We start from the raw sequence: 14,944 nt of genomic DNA on the forward strand, positions 1-14,944 counted from the left end.
GGGCCTAAATATTGAACCTGAAGCATTAGTATTACAAAATGTTTTTATACTATAAACAAGTACCGCTGTTATGATTGCAACGAGCAGAATTCTTTCCAAGTTATACCTTATGTTCTTGTGCAGAAAGAATGCATGGTACTGCAAAGCGGTCTGGAAAGGAGCCACTGCAGTCGTGGAACGTTCCACAGCGCTCTGCATATAATGGTAAGACCACTAGCTTGTGTTGGGTTAGCTTGTGTTTCAGCACGCTGAAAGAACCTTTTTGATCTGCTTGAAAGATACGTGCTGTCATGGGTGTTGATGAAACATCGCACCAAAAGCAAGCCATGGCTTATAAAAGAGGTGCGCAGGTGCGTTGAACAGAGACCTCTATATGCATGCCTAAAAAGAAAATAATTGCAAGAATCAGTTCAAAAAAATTACAAAAGATATGAATAGCTTGGTTCAAAAAGTCAAATTTGCCTACTTCTAGTCCTTTGGTCACCCTAAAGGATTTTGGCAGTATATATTTTAAAAAATAGGAAGGGTGGGTTGTCCGTCCCACCACTTCATCGTGACGGAATTATTGTTCACTATAGTCTGGAGAAAGTGAAGTGCCTTAAGGCGTTTTTCAGCTTGGTATTTTCTACTGCTGAAAGCAACATTTGCCCGGCCAACTATCGCCCTGACTTTATCTGTACCAAACCCATGGCAGCTGTTCTATTTGAAGAGCGAGGAATCGTGTCATTCTTAGGAATGCTTGAAAGAAAACAGTGCTACTACACCAGACAGTTTACCCACGATCCTGCTCTTTTCTTGTGCTTTTTCTTTGTCAAAGTAGCTGCAGATTTTCTTCACCAAGTGATTATAGGACTGATTTTTACCTGATGAATGAAAACTTGCAAACGTTGTGCCTATACTTAAATCGGGACTTTTAAATATTGTTTCAAATTATTGACCAGTGTCTTTGACCAGTGTGACATGTAAAGTTTTAGAGCAGAAGTTTTATACTAATGAGTCATCTTAGTGCATGCTCATTGTTAAATACCCGTCAGCATGGTTTTCGCAGCGGTTGCTCGTGTGTCACCCAGATTACAGAATTCGTTCATCACTTAACGAGTGTACGGGATATAGGACATTCTGTCGATTGTATATTTCTTGACTTCTGAAAAGCATTTCATGTTGTGCCACATTCGTTATTAATAGAAAAATTATCTCGGTACAACATAAATGAGAATGTGTCTGTGAAGTGTCTGTTTACATATTTTGAAAAGCCAACAAACAAAGACTGCAAGGACAACTTAGGGAAATTATTTGTATGCACTAATTGAATTAAGGAAATGATAAATTAATGGCAATGAAGGTGGATGAAAAAACAACTTGCCACAGGTGGGGAATGATCCGTCTTCGCGTTACGCATGCGATGCTCTAGCCAATTGAGCTACCGCAGTGCCATTTCCCCATCTACTTTCTTGGGTATTTGTTTACTACAAGTAACCTTGGGAGTGTTAGCAAGTGCTACCACTCGCAAACCTTGGCGGCTGATTGGAACATCCTTTTTGCCGCAGGCGTCATGAGTACGTGATTTTTTTGGTTGAAGGCAACTGGTCAATAAACCCACGCGTGCTTCCTGAAGGCATCAATGTGCCAGATTCGAGACACTCCATGCCACCTGAAGGCATCGATGTTGCCAGATTCGAGACCCTCAATGAGGGTCTGGAATCCGGCAGCATCGATACTTTCAGGTAGCATGCATGGGTTTATTGACCACTTGAGGGTCTCGAATCTGGCAAGATTGGTGCCTTCAGGTAGCATGTGGGGGTTCATTGACCAGTTGCCTTCACCCAAAAAGATCACGTACTCGTGACGCCTGCAGCAGAAAGGATGTTCCACATCCGCTGCCAAGGTTTGTGAGCGGCGGCGCTAGCTAACACTCCCAAGGTAAATACCCCAGAAAGTGGATGGGGAAACGGCACTGCGGTAACTCCATTGGTTAGAGCGTCGCACCCATAATCCGAAGACGTGGGATCGTTCCCCACCTGTGGCAAGTTGTTTTTTCATCCACCTTCATTTCCATTAATTAATGATTTCTTTAATTCCATTAGTAACTACAAGTAATTTCCCCCATGTTTTCCTTGGTGTCTTTGTTTGTAGGCTTCTCGTGATTATCCGGGCCCCTCAGTTAATCCCCTTTTCGTTGTTTACATACTTTGACACTTTTCATAAATGAAAACAACCCACAAACTTTTACCACATGTTCTGGCATTTAGTTATAAATTACAAGCAATTACAATTAAGAATTCTGAATTACATAAAATTAAATTAAGAATTACAAGCAATTGGGCCCAGCTGAAGTGCTGCCTTGTGTTCTTGTGCAGAAAGAATGCATGGTAGTCCTGAGTGTTCTGCAAGGGAGCCACTGCAGCGGAGCTTTCCACGGCGTCCTGAATGTGATGGTAAGACCTCTAGTTTGTCTTGTGGTACGTCCACACTAGCGACAAAAACGCGCGCGACACAACGCGCGTGGCGAGCGGTGCTGTCGCGCGCGGCAAGATTCACGAAAAGCGGCAGCAACGCGCGGCAAACGCGCGAATGGGTGCGAGACCCATTTTTCGCGGCAGACGCGAAACGTCCACCAATCAGAACCGAGCCGCTTTACGAGCCGCGCTGTTGTGGCTCCACCTGTCGCATAAGCAAAGAATCATAATCTATGGGCTCTGAGACTGAACAGTGACACGCGCGCCGTAAAATCTCAGAGGCCATTTCCAGTCAAGGGGGCTGTTTTTGTTAAGCCTTACCACACCGCCACTCAGGCGTCGACGAAGAATTCGCCTCGCAATGGAGGCGTTTTTGGAAACCGTTCGCGGATATGCGTACCTCTATGATAAATCGAGCGTCGGACAAGGAGCTGCGCGCCAACCGCTGGCACATTATGGACAGCAGTTTGGCATGACAGGTGAGTAATTGGTGAAGGTGGGGAAGCAGAGTGCGCGCCTGGCCCTCAGTGTCCCTGTACCGCACCCAAAACTTTCTCGTCCGCTGTCTGGCACGTCGGCGTCGCACAAGTAAAGAACAAACAAGTATTATAGTGTTCACAGTCACCAGTAGCTCCTCGTCCGTATCCGACATGCCTGAGCGTGGCCGGCAGTGGCGCAAAAAAGAAAGTGTCTGCGTTCACCCGGTGAACGCAGCGCAAGCGTTAGGTTCACCCAAACGTCACGTCCGGGACGCCACATCCGGTCTTTGTTTTTTCACGTCCGTGATGTCACATCCGGCCTTTTTGGCGGCATAATATGGCATATGGCAGGCTCGGAGTGCACGAAGCGGTGGATCGCTTATTTTTCGGGCTTTTGCTTCTCGTAAGTATACTTCGTCTTTGCGTTTGATGTGCATCTACTACGCGTAGCTAATCTTTCGACTGCATGATGCCATATATAGGTGTTCTGTGATGATACTTTATGGCCAGGTTCCTCACGAGCTTTTGTGATGCATTGCAGGGACCGCATCACCGGCCAGCCAGTGCTACAGTGTCCTAATGCAGAGAACGTATATTACACGGAACTGCGCTCCTTCAGAGTTATTTAGAGTCTTTGTCAGAAGCACGTAACAGTAACATTACTTGGTTACGGTGCTGCTACATGGCAGAATATTTGAATGGCAGATGTCCCGAGTGCGGCATGTAAGTACGTACGTACGTACGCGCGCTTGTTTAGCCTAAATAAGAGTTTCTATTGTTCCCCAATGGAAATGCACATTCCTGATGCATGGTTCAGATCTGCCGGCTAAGGGCGGTAGTGAATAAAGTCACCAAATTGCGGCCTCGTTGCGGTCTCGCATTGCGGCCTCATTGCACGGTCGGGAAAAATTGCTTTAGAACCAAAATTTCGCTGCGCTGTCAGTAGCCATTCACTGATAAGCTTTCTCCGCAGCGTAATGCTCAGTGCAGATGTGATGGGGGTTGTCTGTGCGGTCGGTATGTGACCGATATTCCTGAACGCAGTGTCATTCAGCGATGTGCACAGCTGTGGCTGATTGTAGAATGTGGGCTGTGACAGGAGTGATGGGGACCATGCTCCTGCCTCGGCCAAGGTTGCAGCGATTTCAGAGCTGCAGGGAGCGCCCAGGCAGAACCTAATCTCGGCCCTATGCTGCAGCTCCAGCTTCTTGAGACGGGCACGTGTTAGTGCCACGAGTGGGAGGACGTACTGCAGGCGTGAGGTGGCTACTGCATGGTACAGCCGCAGAGCCCACCTAGTGGTGCAGCTCTGTCCTCGGGCAACAAGCTGGGAGACTGCCTTGTGGACCCGGAGGACCTGGACATGCAGGGTCTTGACAGCAGGCAGCCAGGTCAGCCAGTGATGATCGTGTAGCCCCGGGTACGTCACTGCCGGGCTTCAAGGTCGCCTTCCAGTTGCAGCTGTGCAGCGGGCGGTTGCTCTTGGGTGGAGCAGCATGGCCTCCGTCTTCCTTGCCGAGATGGCAAGGCCAATGCAGCTCAGGTAAGCAGCGGCGGTGTCGAGGGCTCTTTGCAGAGCCGAGCGCGCACTACTGTGGCTGTGTGGTGGATTTCGCACACATAGGGCAATGTGGTCCGCGTTGATGGAGGTATTCACGTGGTTGTGGCGGTCAGTCTGCAGGACAGCAGGCAGTCGGGCCAGGTTGAACAGGAAAGGGCTCACCACTGATCCTTGTGGGACGCCCTCTACCAAATAGGTCCAGGGCCTGCTGAACGACTGGATAGGGCAGGCCGTCAAAGGCCCCCTTCATGCCGATAAGCACCAGGAGCACGGCGTCACCGCAGGCCTTGGCCTCTTCCAGCGTGGAGACCACGTCCACGATGGAGTCCGCACTGCATCAGCTCCGCCGGAAGCCTATCTGCTCATCGGCCAGAAAGCAATGGCCTCCATCAGCTTGCAAGCAGCAGAGGTGAGTGAGACTGGCCGATAGGAGCTCACGTTTTTCAGCCGGCCTTCAGGATGGGGGCCACGTAGGCTGTGCGCCATGACTCCGGCACCTGCCCTGACTGCCAGATGTTTAAGCAGTCAAGCAGGTGCAGCTGCTCGCTGGCGGCCAGGTTGCGAAGCATTTGGGTTCCTGGTGCACTGGGCTCCTGGTGCACTGCGATGCTTGGAGCTCGTGCAGCGTCAGCAGGTCCTGGTAGATAGCCATAACCTGGCTCGATGGCCACCCTGGGTGGTGAGAGAGAAGGGAAGATGGAAAGGCAGGGAGGTTAACCAGGCTGAGTCCAGTTTGCTACCCTACACGTGGGGAGGGGAATGGGGAGTGAAAGAGGAAGAGAGAGAACTTAAGTGTAGGATGTCTATAGTCGGGCACTCAAGTCTGTTGCCCTCAGGCAGCGAAAAAGCGCTCGGACTGCTTTCTGGGCCAATGAACTGTGAGGCCAGGCTCCCAAGACTGGATGACAGGCCATTTACAGAAGCGAAGACCCTGTGTGGTGGTTGTGCAGGCAGCTAGGCAGGCTGACGGAAGGCTGCCCTACCTTCAGGATGGCTGCAGTGCGTGGTACAGCCAGCGCAAACTGGTTGGCGAGGAGCTCCGCAAGGGCCTCTTCGCTGATGCTCAGCGTGATGGCCACGGCGAGGACAGGTTGTAGGCTTCCTCTCCTGCTGGTGAGGGATTTGAGCAGTCTCCAAGCCAGGGGTCCCCTGGACCTGCCCTCGATGGCAGAGCAGAGGCTCCTCCTGCGCCGGGCTTGGCGTCTGCAGCGGGCATCTGCATGTCTGTACTCGGTCCAATGCTCTGCCTTGCCCGTCCGGATTGCTCCACGCTCCATACGGCGCCTGGAGGCACGAATGTTGAGCAGGTGGAGGTCCGGAGCGGGGGTATCTGGTTGGGTAGAGCACTGAACGGTGGCAGCCTGAGCACAATCCACGATGGCGCTCAGGAAGTCACGGCCATCGTCCAACTTGCTGCAGTGCTTCCGGAACAGGGACCAGTCTGTGACGTAAGTTCTTGCCCTAGGCCTTCTCCCAGACCTGGGGCTGATCACAATAGGGAAGTGGTCAGACCCCCATTTGTCCGAAGTTGTGGCCCAGGAGTAGGAGCACTGCTCAGTGTTGAGGGAGAGGTCAATGGCCGTGCGAGCTCTGCGGTAGACGTAGGTGGGCTCCCTGGTGTTCCAAGGTCAGCAGGCCAGCTCAGCTGATGGCATCTGTGAGGCCTTTGCCTCAGCGGGTGCAGCTGCGGCTTCCCCAATCCGTGTGGTGTGCGTTGAAGTCACTGCACAGGACTGCATGCCCACCAAGGCGAACAGCCAGCTGGATGAGGCTGGAGGGATCCCACGGCTTTCCTGGACGGATGCAGATGCTCGCCACAGCCGTGTCCTGGCTGCCAAGGCGTACCACAACGGCGCATGACTCCAAGGGGCCACCGGCGATGTCAGCAACAGGTAGAACAGCACGCGCCAGGGTGCTGCGGACATAGATTGCCGTGCGTGGCTTTCCTGGCTTATGGACTCCATCTAGGCAGGGTGCCGCAGTGCAACTGCATGTGGCACAGGTGGTGGCACCCGAGTAGTCGGGAAGCCGTAGGTTCTCGGCCACGGCATATGTCTCCAGCAGTGCGAGTACCATATAGTGCGGAATATAGGTTGAGGTTTTTTCCCAAAAATATTACTAAAAGTTCACCCCTTGATTTACATACCGGCCCTTGGCACAGCATGAATAGTCGTCTGGCAGCATGTAGGAGCGCAGACCTTTCGGCATCCACATTGTTATTGCCCCCTTGGTGACCGACGCGGCCCAACTCGCGGGCGCTGCGCGGTTCTTTATTCTGACGAAGTTCTTCATTCTATGGCGCAGTGCACCCGGAGCTCAAAGACAGGGTGGCGGATTTTGTCCGCGAGCATCGTGCCAGATCTTTGCCAGTCACAGCAGAACTCATCTGCATCAAAGCTATTGAGATCGCCCGAGAATCCGGACTGCCCAAGGAACAATTCAAGGGCTCCATTTATTGGGTTCGTCGCTTCATGCAACGCAAGGGATTCGCACTTCGACAGCGCAAATCAATCTGGCAGAAGCAGCCAGAGGCATACGAGGACAAGTTGGTCGAATTCCAGCGCTATGTTATCCGTCTCCGGCAGCAGCATGGCTACATGTTGGTACAGATCGGCAACGCTGATGAAATGCCGGTGTGGTTCGACATGCCGTCGCTCACCACAGTGTGCGAACGCGGCACAAAAGAAGTCGAGCTTCTTTCTACGGGGAACGAGCATTCACGGTGATGCTCGCGTGTACTGCAGATGGCAGAAAGCTGCCCCCATACATAATATTCAAGAGGAAGACGCTGCCGAAAGAGGCTTTCCCACGGGATGTCGTTCGCGTGAATGAAAAGGGCTATATGGACGAGGCCCTCATGCTCAATTGGATTAAGACCGTCTGGAATCGGCAACCAGGGGCACTCTTGCGGTGTCCGAGCATGCTCGTCTTGGATGCCTTTCGCGGGCACTTGACCGCAGGATTGAAGCTGGCACTCCGCGACGGGAGGACGGAACTCGCCGTCGTTCCGGGAGGCATGACGTCAACACTTCAGCCACTGGACGTCATGCTCAACAAGCCTGTTAAAGACCGTGTCCGTGAACAATATAATCAGTGGATGGCCGGCGACAACCTGATGACCCCAACCGGCCAGCTGCGCAGGCCGCCTCTCGTCACTGTGGCCACATGGGTGTCGCAGGTTGTGCTCGCTGCCCGACGGTACGGTGGTGTGGGCATTCAAGAAGTGTTGCATAAGCAAGAAGTGTTGCAAAATTTTTTGCATAAGCCAGGAACGCACACAGGAGTCCAAAGAACTTTGTTACCAGGAGAAAAAGTTACAGCACAGTGGGTCGAGTCGTGTAACGAATCTTGCGAGCGTCCTGGGAGACGTCGGTGTTAAGCGGGGCAAGGCGTCTGCACTCTGCGAGGCGAGACACAAACTGTTCCAAGAAAGGAACTGATGGGGGTACAGGAGTCGAAAGGAATGATACATCAAGAATGAAACTTGGTGAACAGCCATAGATGAAGAAAAAATGTTAAAATCCAGTGGTACGTTGCGTAGCCATGTTATAGGCAAATGTCAGGAACGACAGGATTGCATCCCCGTTCGTGTGGCCAGGGTAGATGTACAGTCGCATGCAATATGACTTGCAACACTCTTGTTCGTTGTTGAAGGGGCTCCACGGCTGCGCAGCAGCTCTGACATTCGAAATAGCAGTTTAATAGACACCACTAATTGAAGCTGTGTTTCGGTCTGGAACTTACCATGTGTCTGCACAGCTGTACAGCCTTGGAAACCCTTCGACCACGGGCACCGGTGTTGCAATTCATATTGCACGTGACTGTACATCGCAATCATCAAGCTGTTGGTCTGCGGATGGTAACTGGAAGTCGTCTTGCGAATTGTGTTAGAGGCGCACAGAACTTCGGTAAGGATAGAAGAGAGGAAGACTGCTGCGGTCACTGAGGAGAACGCGCGGAGCGCTGCGGTGTAAGATAATGTTGTGTAGAAAGAAATCGGCGACTTCAGCAGCAGTCCAGGATGGTAGAGACGCTGTCTCCGCATAGCGTGTTGGATGGTCTATGGCCGTTGCAATCCAACGATTTCCATGTGAGGTCATGGGCAGAGGACCGTACAAGTCTATTCCAACTACTTCAAAAGGCGAAGCGGGACAAGGCAGAGGTTGTAAAGAGCCAGAAGGAGCTGTTGGGTTTGCTTTGACAATGAACGCAGGGTGCAACATACTTCGCAACGGCTGAAGATGGGCCAGGCCAGGAGCAGCAACTTCATATTCTATTGTAAGTCTTGTGGTAGCCTAGAGGACCAGTCGTCGCATGATTGTGAAAGGCTTCAAGCACCTCACATTGCAGAGAACATGGTATGACCGGGACCCATTTGTTGCCATCGATGTGATAAATGTTGCGATGTAAAACCCCATTGTGCAGCTTGAATTGATTAAGTTGTCGACGAAGTCAGGCGTTTGGAGGTGATGAAGAATCTTCCATGCGTTGGAGAATAGTTCAGCAGTATGGGTCGATGCGTTAGTGGGACACAAGGACAGATGGGCTGTTGTGTCTTAGCCATTCGAGGGCTACAATGGGTAAAGCCGATGAAGAGGACTCAGGACGTACACAATCGCGGAGAGGTTATGGTGAATCGTCATGATTCGGCAGAGGGTAGCAAGAGAGAGCATTGGTGTCTTGATGCTTCTTTGCAGCCCTGTAGGTGACATTGAAATTGTACTCCTGTAGGTGAAGCATACAGCAACCCAGGTGACCTGATAAATTCTTTAGCGATGAAAGCCAGCACAGTGTGTTATGGTCGGTAACAACTGTGAAATGGCGGCCATGAAGACATGGGTGAAATTTTTGCACGGCCCAACAGCAAAGCACTCCTGCTTGGTTATGGTGTAGTAATTTTCTGCACTGGTTAGTGCACGACTAGCCTAAGCAATTACTCGTTCGCGGAATGTGTTGTCGCATTGTAGTAGAATGGCACCGAGACTGACTGCTAGCGTCGGTGTGAAAGATGGTGGGCGCGGTTGGATCAAAGTGGCGCAGTACTGGGTCTGACGTCAGGGCATGTTGCAAAAGCAGGAAAGCATGTTCACATTCGTCGGACGAAACAAAGGGTGCATTACTGGGGAGGAGTTGATGGAGCGGGGACGTAAGTGTAGCGAAGTTGCATATGAAGTGCCGGAAGAAGCAAGTCCAAGAAAACTGTGCATGTCTTTTTGACGCAGTGGACACAAAATTCGAGGATGGCAGTAAGCTTCTCGGGGTCCGGACGAATACCTTCTTTGCAGACTATGTGCCCCAGAACTTTGATGGCCTTGCTGGCCAAACTGCATTTGTGTGTGTGTGCGCGCACACGCGCGCGTGTGCCTGTGTTGAGCTGCAAACCAGCATTTGCAAGACAGGCAAGGACTTCATCAAGATGTTGCAAATGTTGTGAGAACATGGTTGAAAACACAATGTCGTCGAGATAGCACAGACAGGTTTTCCATTTCAAGCCACACAAGACTTATCGATCATGCGTTCGAATGTGGCAGGCACATTGCAGAGTCCAAAAGGCATCGCATTGAACTCGTAGAGCCCATCAGGGGTAGCAAATGTCGTTTTTGCTTTGTCGGATTTGGACATCGGTATTTGCCAGTAGCCTGGTCTAAAGTCAAGGCTAGAAAAATACTCAGCACCGTGGAGTGAATCTAGTGCATCATCCATCCATGACACGGGGTGAACATCTTTGCGCACGATTTTGTTCAGCGCACGGTAACAGACGCAAGAACACACTCAGCTGTCTTCGTGACAATTGCAACGACATGAGTGTCAACAGCTCAAGTGACAGTTGATCCACGAGGCAACAGTTGGGGTTCGATTTGGTTTATTGCAGTAAGCAATGCAGACCCCTCAGAGAAGCGAATAAGGCCAGGGGTAATCAGAATTGCGCGAGATAGGGTATGGTCATAGGGTAGAATGAATACGCCGCCATCCACAATGTTACAGGAGTTGACACCTATAATCTTTTCTCTAGGTGGCCAAAGAACGTAATCGGAAGAGGTGACGAGACGAATGCATTCTTCGTGGTTAGGAAGAGAATTGCCAGTGGCATCATCCAGTTGTGTGAGGCGCTGACGACAAGAGATAGAAGCAAACGCCAAAGATAAGAAGTCCCACCCCAAGATGAGTTCATGGGTCACTCACGAAATACCGCAAAAACAATGTGGTGAAGAATTTAGTCTATGGACACACGAACAGGACACGGTGCGATTGGACGAATAATAACCTTGGCCGCTGCACAAAGAGAAAGGCCGGAGTAAGGCAATTCTTGTGTTTTATAGAGTCCCAAACAGTCACATGGCAATAATCGCCAAGCGTCTTGTAACATGGAGCCACCTCAGAATTGCGCCAAACAAAGATGATGGATGCAGCCAGTCTTGCCAGATAACTACATTTTGACTATTCTGTATTGTTTGCATTTTTTGTGTAAAAGGAATTGTCGCAGAGAGTTTTATCTTCAGTGGCCTTCAGTTGACGTCATCTGCTACAACTAGCACATAAGTTAACTCCATAGCACCACTAGGATGGAGACATTGTGTCGTGGGGTGCTTCCTTAAAAGTGGACAAGAAGATTCTAAAGGAAAAGTGTGAGATGGTCACAGTAATAACCAAGGCATTTGGCATGGGAATGACCCAGCTATGAAAGTATTATCAGATGTGGACAAGCATATAATACTAAATGGCGCCTTGCACGAGTCCCAAGTGTCAAATGTAATGAGTATTGTGCATTTAAAAAGCCAAAAATGTTTTGTACATGCAAGGGAACACTATGGGCATTTGATAACAGTTGCTTAGATGTACTACATTAACAGGAACCAAACGAACTCCCTTAGACATAAGCATGCAGCAAATTCAAGGACTAGATGAAGCTTCAAAGAAGTAACTGCATTTCATGTAGGATAGGTGTGAATGACCTTTGTGCACGAGATCAGTGACAAAAACACTAAATGAATGCAGTACAGTGTCTGTATCATATCTTGTGCAGACCAAACTGCCTGGAGTTTCAGCGTTCCTTGTCAGTTCATTTAAATAGGCACTACATTGTTCAAAGTGCAATATTGTTCTACAAAACATAATATGCAAGATGTAGCATGCTAACCCTCGTGGCTCAACAACTACTGAACCGAAACCTCAATGAGCAGTGAAGCTTCCTTGTAATTTTCATCATAACCATACTTTCGCTCTTGAAAGTGAACCTCTTTAGTGAATTTGCTTGTGTATTAATTTTTCTTTAGGCAAGTATTTTTTATACATGTTATTGTCTCAATCCTGCTTTTTCTTTCCGGGGCTAAAACAAAATGCCTCTTATTTCACTTTGATCTTTTGACCTAGGAAGCCATCATCTGGTGCTGTGTACAGCAAGCACATGCTTCGGGCAAGGAGGGAGTCAGCACCATATCTACATCAGCAAGAACCTCGGTGCTCAAAATAAACATTTTCTGTGCAAATACCTGTCTTTTTATACTTCCAGCATGAATTAATAAGTTTCTTTTGCCTTCACATGCAGGAAGGTTTATAGGAATAAATAGTGACTGTTGAATGCCCAGGAAAAGCCTTGAAGCCATTCTACTTGTACAGTGATAAAGTACATGTGTACTTGAACTTGATAGTACAGAAACGAAAGGCAAAGTAACAGGCAAAATGCTCGGGGCAGCAGTCGTATAAATGGTAGATGAACACAGCTAATTGTGCTGTCCAGTTTCATTCAGTTTGACCAAATGTTGCAAGAATTGCCTTCAATATGAATCATTCAGTTTAGCCAGCTAAAGTCGAACCCGTACAAACTTCGGAATGTCTGCTGGGAATTTTAGCATAAATGGTATGTGTGCATCCTTCAGCAGCACCACAAGCCCAGTAAGGTTTTTGTGTTACTGTCCCCCCTCCCTTGGGGTTATTGCAGTGTCTACTTCAAGTGCTTGAGGGTATAATGGAAAATGACTCCATTCTCCAATGAGAAGGCTATATAAATATGCAGGACAAGAGCTTGTAGGCCTGGTTATAAGCATGAATTAGATATGTATAGACCAAAGGCAATATGAATACAATATGTTAAATTGCATCCATATGTGGGAACTGCCCACATCAAAGGAAAGAAAGTGCAATACTTGTAACCTACCAACATAAACATCAGTCTAGGGAAGGATTCTGTAAGGATCCACTAAGTGGACTGTTTCAGCACACACTGATTAGGTAGAGCTATAAGCTGGTAGAGCAAGTGGCAATCATCACCATGGGCTCTCGTGCTCTATTCATTCAGCGTGTACTGGAATGGACAGTCCACTTAGTCAACACTTACAGACTAGCCCCCTAGGGCTGTGGAAGCACGCAGTATATTAAGCTTAAGTCTGGAGTGCTACCTTCTGCTTATGTGGCAAGTCCTCCTGTTTACCTGTTCCTTTCAACTGAGAGCTGAGCACTGCCTAGGTTAAGTCAGAAAAAGCAACCAGCGTCCATAGAATTCAAACTATTACTATTTGCCCTATATAAGGGGACAGTGAAGCCTAAAATGACACTTGACTTGGGCCATATTTTTCGCGATATGCCCGAGAATATTGGGATTTCCCATCAATTTTACCCTTCCTACATCACATAGTGAACAACCTGAAAACTTAACACTGTTGCGCAGAGCGATGAAGGGTCAGGATTTGAGCGAGAAAACAACACATGACACCTGAGCGCAAACTATGAACTGGTTTATTTTTCTGCAAGTGAAGCGTACATAAAGCCTACACGCATGCACAGGAGTCCTCTTCCCGGTCTACCTACACCCTCTATTGTCAGTGATTATGCTAATCTCTTTATTGCTGAGTGAAATAAACGGCGGGCTGACACATGAGCCCTGTAGCTCCACCTTGAGGTTGTATGCTTCCACGACTTGTCTTTTCCTTTGGTTCCTACTTTTCAGCAGAATCATTGCCTTGTGATAATCACCAGTTGATAGTTTGTGCTCAGGTGTCTATTGTTTTCTCGCTCAAGTCCTGTCCCTTCGTCACTCCGCACAACAGTGTTAAGTATGTTGAACCAACTAGCACACTGCACAATTTTCCTGATCTTGAAAACAATTGTAAACTAAAGTCCGTGAGAAACAAAGTGTTCTGTCATGACATGCAGATTTATGCATGATCACTTTGCTATATAAAAATACAATTTTAGCCAATGTTAACGAAGAGCTTCACTTCTGGAGTTCACTTAAATAATGTCTGTGATGCATTGTGACAGTACGAGGTCCTGGAGATCCTACTGTGGAGATATGTCAACATTGAGCCTATTCCTGTTTAATGTATGGATAGATGCCTTCACGAAGAGTTGGAGAAACTGCACAATACAATGTTTTATATCACATGTAATAATTATGCTGTGATAAAGTGTACACGATGAGCTTAATGTTTTCGAAAAGCTCAAGAAAAGGCTCCAGAATAGGTATGATGGATAGGCAACCTTTTATTTGGCTCTCTTCATAGTGAAATCTAGACGCATCACCTCAGCCACACTTAGTAAAATCTGTGGGCTCGTACTGCCCATGCCTTTACTGCACAAGTTGCCTTGGTGCTCCCAGTCTTGACAGGTAACACTTAAGCACACTCTCATGCACGTGTTTGTTCCAAAGCTACAGCTGCTAACTAAAGTAACTCCCACATGCGATTCTGTAACTCTAGACCTAACTGCAAAAACGCATGCAGTACTACGAGTTTGGCATGGAGTCCACATGACATGTGCACAACTTCAAATTTCGTATAGGCAACAGATAACTGGTAACCTGTTAGAGTAACAAAATGGATGCCAAGGAAAATTCACCCAAAGCCTTAGGCAGGAAAATGAGGTGTTGTGATGAGATAAATAGCAATCACATTTGATCGACTGACTAAAAGCTGGCAGGGGTATTGCATTTGACATGACTGAAATGAGCTGCAGCATGGCATGGTAACTGTGGCAGCCTTTACAGTGCCGCGCTCTCTGAATTACACTTATGTGCATCCATATGCTGCAGCGACCAACTGTTTTTATTCAAGAAAGCCAGGTTTGTGGTTCAGCACACATCATACGCTGGCAAACTCACTGATGAGTCAACTCCCTCAGATCATCCCATGAGTCTGAGTGAGCCCAGCTGAGCAGTATTTTGGCGAGTTTGAGCCCGAGTGAGCTCGGCTGAGTAGTATATTCTTATGAGTTCAAGTGAGCAGCTAAGTATAATTTTGGCGAGTCTAAATAGTGAGTTCCGATTATTTTGCCAACATATATATGGTCCGTGTACTTTCGAAATTCAGGTACGACACCTGCGCATAGGTTGGAAATTAAGCTTCTCGCCAAGTGACTACTGCAGAAATGATCATAGAGCTATAGAGAAGAACGATACGCCTTAATGATGCAGCGTGCCGCGCGGGATCCATGTGTGCAGCGTGCCAGTGGAT

General features: G+C 48.6%; 1 protein-coding gene and 1 long non-coding RNA gene across 3 annotated transcripts in view; one reads left to right on the forward strand and one right to left on the reverse strand.

Moving 5' to 3' along the window:
- Positions 1-14,944, reverse strand: part of LOC139050420 (uncharacterized) — a 516,820-nt gene that overhangs the window by 448,223 nt on the left and 53,653 nt on the right. The window lies entirely within an intron of this gene.
- On the forward strand, positions 2,184-11,976 carry LOC139054462 (uncharacterized). 2 transcript variants are annotated; one of them, XR_011511253.1, is made up of 4 exons: positions 2,184-3,338; positions 3,477-4,478; positions 4,610-4,905; positions 10,510-11,789. It is a non-coding gene; the product is annotated as an uncharacterized lncRNA (long non-coding RNA). The 2 variants fall into 2 exon arrangements; XR_011511252.1 differs by lacking the exon at positions 10,510-11,789 and adding an exon at positions 11,868-11,976 and having other exon boundaries at positions 2,186-3,338.

Source organism: Dermacentor albipictus, chromosome 1 (assembly GCF_038994185.2).
Source record: "Dermacentor albipictus isolate Rhodes 1998 colony chromosome 1, USDA_Dalb.pri_finalv2, whole genome shotgun sequence".
Lineage (NCBI taxonomy): Eukaryota > Metazoa > Arthropoda > Arachnida > Ixodida > Ixodidae > Dermacentor > Dermacentor albipictus.